The following is a 6,000-nucleotide window of genomic DNA, read 5'->3' as shown; positions in this document are numbered from 1 at the left end:
ACGAATGAAACGATTTATAAACCCGATAAACACAAAATACAATGAATCGTATGTCATTGCAGGAGGAAAAAAAACTTATATTAAAAACATTTAAGCCTACACAGTTGATGGGACAATGAGGTACACATGTTTAACGCTTTCAGTGCAGCCATAAATGTTTTGCAATATCATTTCATAATACTGCTCAATGTAGAGACCTGTAGACCACTAAATTGAAGATTAAAATTGATATTCGATTTCACCAACGCTACTGTAGCACAGCTCATTCAACAGCAAAGTTGTATGGAGACAAAACATTATAAAGAAAACCATCCTCAATACATAGTTCTTTCAAAACAGGAGCTTGTTATCATGTATATTTGTGTTTAAATAGAAAATTTAAGGAAGTTCTCTAGAATTTAATAACAAACCAACTTCTCAAAACTGAGTTAAGGGGGTCTTCAAGAAATTTTCACGAAATCGACTTTCTAGTTGTTTCTAATACAATTTCAGAGAATATAATAATAATAATAAATTGAAATTTAATAACACCGCTTTTAAGATAAATCTTATACTCAGCAGTGTTTGAACTAGTCATCCCAGAAAATATCATGAATACTGAGCTAAAAAATAACATATGCTTGAAAATATATCGTCAATACTAAAGCCCGAAAATGGTACTTAAATATATTATGCAAATATCGAATTCCAAATATGACCACAATAGTTATCGATAAAGTTTTCCAAGTTCATCTGGAGACATTTTGAAAAGGTAAGTTTTTAGAAAAGCTTTAAAACATTCCACAGATTGAGCAGAGGTGATGGTAACAGGCAGACGATTGTAGATCTTTGGAGCCACTACAGAGAAGCTACGCTCACCAAACTTTGAATTACAAGAAGGAACAATAAGCTTCAATGAGTGACCATGATGAGCATACTTGAACATGTCCTGCAGATAAATTGGTGCCAATCCTAACAGTGACTTGTGAGATAGTAATAAGATTTTGAAGACAATCCTTTTCTTTACATCTAACCAGTGAAGCTTTATCAGGTCATCATCAAGATGGTCATGTTTATATTTACCAGTGACAGCTTTTGCAGCAGCATTCTGAAGTAACTGGAGCTGATGCAGCAGCTTCTCGCCGATACCAAAGTACAGACCGTTACAGTAATCTAGACATGACACTACTAGACTGTTAACAATGATCTTAATCTGTTTGGGACTCAGTAGAAATCTGATTTTTCTGATATTACATAACGTATGAAAACATTTCTTCTTGAGATTTACGATCTGTTTATCAAATACCAGCTGATTGTCCATTACTAATCCAAGGTTCTTAACAGTAGGCACAAACATTACCAAAGTGTTAGGAGCTATATCAACGCCATGAAGTTCTATCTCACTGAGCATTTTACTAGGTCCAAAGACTATGATAGTCCAGTCATTTAAGGACAGCTGCCTGCAAATCTTCAGATACTCACGAAACTTTGCACAGACCTTCCCAAAGGTATGAATAAACAATTTTCGGTTGGAGACATTTTTTTTTACCGTGGGCAAAACCCAGGAGGGCCACGCCCATATTGACCCAATAACGTAACTGACCCCTTGCTTCTGAAGGTCGTAGAGACTTCAAAATAAGCTTAAACGAAGCCGCATATGCATGTTTATATAAGAGTTATTGATCAACACATGGCCTAAAATCCTTACTTTTCGAGAAATTCGCCAAAAACCATTTTGGGCGTGGCGCTGAGCCCATTTTACTAACTTTTGATAGGATTGTGATAGAGTCTTTGGGGAGAGTGCAAAAGAACCGCAATTGGCATATTTATATATGACTTACGAAGAAACATATGCCTTAAAGTGCTTGCTTTTTCAGTTATTGGCGAAAAACTGATTTTCGGTTCCAGAAATCATGCAAAAATATGGGTATCTGGTATATTGGGCTATGAAGGCCCTAGAGATTTTTGAATAAGTGCAAATTGTACAGAATGGCCATGTTTATATACAACTTATGAAGCAACATGCACCCTAAAATGCTTACTTTTCGAGTTATTTGGGGAAAAAAACAGAGAAAATTTGCACAAAATAGAGCAAACTTGGTTATATCAGCCATTTTTGCCTCCCGTTCTATGTTAATAACTCGAAAAGTAAGCATTTTAGGGTGCATGTTGCTTCATAAGTTGTATATAAACATGGCCATTCTGCACAATTTGCACTTATTCAAAAATCTCTAGGGCCTTCATAGCTCAATATACCACATACCCATAGTTTTGCATGATTTCTGGAACCGAAAATCAGTTTTTCGCCAATAACTGAAAAAGCAAGCACTTTAAGGCATATGTTTCTTCATAAGTCATATATAAATATGCCAATTGCGGTTCTTTTGCACTCTCTCCAAAGACTCTATCACAATCCTATCAAAAGTTAGTAAAATGGGCTCAGCGCCACGCCCAAAATGAGCAGTTTCTCAGCTGATTGGTTAAGGTTTTGACCTGATCAGAGGGTTTGAAAGATTTCATGATTTGATGATCATCTGCATAACCAATAATGGAGAAACCAGATTCTTTAACACATCTGTACAACGATCTGATATAGATGTTGAAGAGTACCGGCCTAAAACAGAGCCCTGAGGAACTCCAAATCGGATAGTTATTGTTTCAGAGACAGATTTGCCGAGTCTAGTCCGCTGACAACGTCCTTTAAGGAAGCTGGTGCACCAGCTAAGAGCAGTTCCTCTGATTCCTATTTCTTGCTTCAAGATACGGAGTAACAAAGTATGGTCCACAGTATCAAAGGCAGCACTCAGGTCCAAGAGCATCACCGCAGTAGCAGTTTTTTCATCTGCTGCTATTAAGACATCGTTCACTATTTTAATCAAGAGTGTTTCAGTGCTATGGTGTTTTTTGTAAGCAAACTGTTCCTGACAATTAAGGTTATTCCGACTAAGGTGCTCGTTAAGTCTTCTTAAAACTACTCTTTCAATTAGTTTTCCCAGGAATGTAAGGTTTGAGACTGGCCTGTAGTTTTTCAATATATTCGGATCCTGAGAATCATCTTTTATTAGCGGAATTACATCAGCTAGTTTCACACCATATAGGTATGGGTCAAACTTAGAATTAATGAAAGTTTCGTAAAATTCCATTTATTACGGAGGGTGTGGCACCCCGACCCAACTCCCTCTTTTTCACTATAATTGTTTTTTAAAGAGTTATGACCATTTTAAGATCTGGCGGATACTTGATCCCAACACTTAATCAGTGATCTCCTCACTCAATCAACCTTCTGTTTGGTTTGAGACTGCTTATAGGGCAGCAACCGAAGCGATGTAACACGAATATCTATGATTTTAAGGAAAGTCACTATCAGTATTCACTCAAAGTGATCAGATCGTCATCCCCAAACATGTATGGTAATGCCGAATGAGGCTCATTGTTGCACGTTAGCGCATACCTCCCGATGAGATCACTGATTGGGTGACGAAATCACTGATTAGGTGCCGAGATCATGTATCTGCCAGATCTTAAAAGGGTCATAACTCTGTGTTTAGTCAAATTGAACTTCTGGGAAATCACTTGAATTATCAAACTAAATAAAATTATTCAAACAATATACACATAATATAGCAATGACCCTATATAAAAATTCTTTAAAAATTTTGAGACCATGATGGTTGGTCATTAAAGGAATGGTCCTGCAGGGTTTCCCTGTAAGAGCAGCTGCACAGTGGACAGTAGAAGAGTCTGTGATAATTGGTGTCCAATACCTTACAATTTGGACACTGAGGGTCGCAGTTGTTGGCTACCCTTGCCTGGAAGGCTGCAAAGGTGACGTCATGGCCATGTAGGAGAGACATAACCTTAGTATCCGTGTTTCTGCTTGAGTAACGAGGAAATAATCGTTTGCTCCTTTCATCAATGTTATCCAGTATCTGACCCTCACTCTGATTTATTCTTGAGTTCAGCAGGAGATGTTTATTCCAAGTAAACTACATGAAGCGGATTATTTCTTCTTTTGAGTAGCTGACAACATCGTTCTGGACACTAGTCAGAAGGTCTATTTTGCTTCTGTTTAGTTCTTTGGACCCAGTTTTCCACGTTAGAAACTTACGTATCTCATCAATATGGTGCTGGTATCGGTGGGCCTTTGCCTCCTCTAGCTGCAAGATGAGCCCTTGCATAAATGGGTCACTTGTAAGTGCTTTTATTATAAATTTTATAGTGAGATTGGTACATCTGCGAGATGCTCTTGTCACTGTTGGACTGGGCTTGAGGGTGAAGTACCCTTACATCTGTGAATGCCCTGTCCAGCGGCGACCAGAACGATCTCGCACTGATGTCCAGTCTTGCACCATCTTGTCTATTTTTTCCATTTGATAGTTTAAGTGTGTCTATTAAATGTGTCTATAAATATACATTGGGAACTAACCATTGGGCACTTTCCTTGAAAATATTGTGCTCTGCCAATTGCAGCACTAAATTTAATTGTGCTCTGCCAATTACATCACTTGATTTAATTGAATGTATACATTGTTTAAGTGACATTTTCCTTTCCTTAAAGCATTAGTCTAACGAATACCTTAAAAAACCATTCCTCGGACAGATTTCCATGAATCAGTTTATTCTGATTTGCCATTGCTTTACACATGAGCAATTACAGGAGCAATTGCAGGCCCCCACTTGTCCACCATATCAATCTCTTTGCAACGTACGCGTACTTAACATGCATCTTCGTCTTTAATTTCATCAATGGTTTCTGCAATAAATAAAAAGTGGGGGCATAGCATAGTAGCCTACATGTTACATTCTAAAGTATTTGACATTTCTTCAATTTAACTTTGTCCATACTCGCAGCTGGTATAGCAAACAGATAATTTCTTTCATGTGATAGTACTTGAGTAAAAATCATGGATGGCTTTTACGATTTTATTGTCCTTCAATTCCAAATTCGTTTTGCTCCAACACCATGTTTTGATGTTACTGCACAATGCACACTGGTAGGTGTTTAAAAATAAATTTGACTATGACGCTGTCAATCCTTCCTAGCTCGAAGCGGCCCAGATCAATCCGGAAAGCATTATTTTAGAAGCATTATTTGATGTTTGATACCCAAAAATTAACCGTATCAAAATTAATTTAAATAATTTAGTCGATATTCAATCAAATCAAATCAAATCAAAATATAATGACACAAACATCATCACACATCATCAAAAATATATCTACTAAAGTTTTAAAAATATCTTAAATCTATTGGCCTAAACAACCAAGATAAAATTAATCTAATTTACATACTTTCCACTACTATATAAGTTAATAAAGCGTTTCTTAGCAACATGAGGATTACACACAAGATATTCATTGTGCTTCTCTTTATTATTATCCTAATATGTCTTCCTCAATTCCTAATGACAAGAAACCATTCACATCTTCTTCAAGGTACGGACTTCGACATCACATCAGACCAGAAAAACCCTTATCAATTAAAACTCAAGTCAGATCAGAAAATCCTTTGTCAATTAAACGTCAAGTCAGATTAGAAAAACCCTTGTCAAATAAATCTCAATCCCAAGTAGTAGACTCAGTAAAAGTAGTAGAAACATATCATTCTGTTGAAGTAGGAACTTCTAACAATCATAGCCCAGTTGAGGCTCCAATCAGAAATAGAAGCAACCCTGATGCCCCTTCTGTTGTGTATCCATGTGGTAAATGCTCTCATGATGTCACCGGCTTCGAATGCGTTAAGTGTGATGGTCCCTGTGAAAAATGGTATCATACTAAGTGTTGTATGCACAAAAAAACTTTTGAAAAACTTGGGCAACACTCAGAAGTAATGTGGGTATGTAAGAATTGTAAGGCCCTAGAGAAGAAACCGGCTAAGCTAGTTAAAGTAGTTAAATGGGGAAATTATGCTTCTTTAAGTGAGATATCCAATGCTGCTGATTTAGCCTACAGTGAAATTATGAAATGGACCAAGAACATGTTCCTAGTGCCACGGGGCAAAGTGGGCAACGCCTTCATTTT

The sequence above is a fragment of the Bolinopsis microptera genome, chromosome 3, assembly GCF_026151205.1.
Source record: "Bolinopsis microptera isolate Bmic1 chromosome 3, MBARI_Bmic_1.0, whole genome shotgun sequence".
Lineage (NCBI taxonomy): Eukaryota > Metazoa > Ctenophora > Tentaculata > Lobata > Bolinopsidae > Bolinopsis > Bolinopsis microptera.
Note: the sequence above shows the minus strand (reverse complement) of the source record.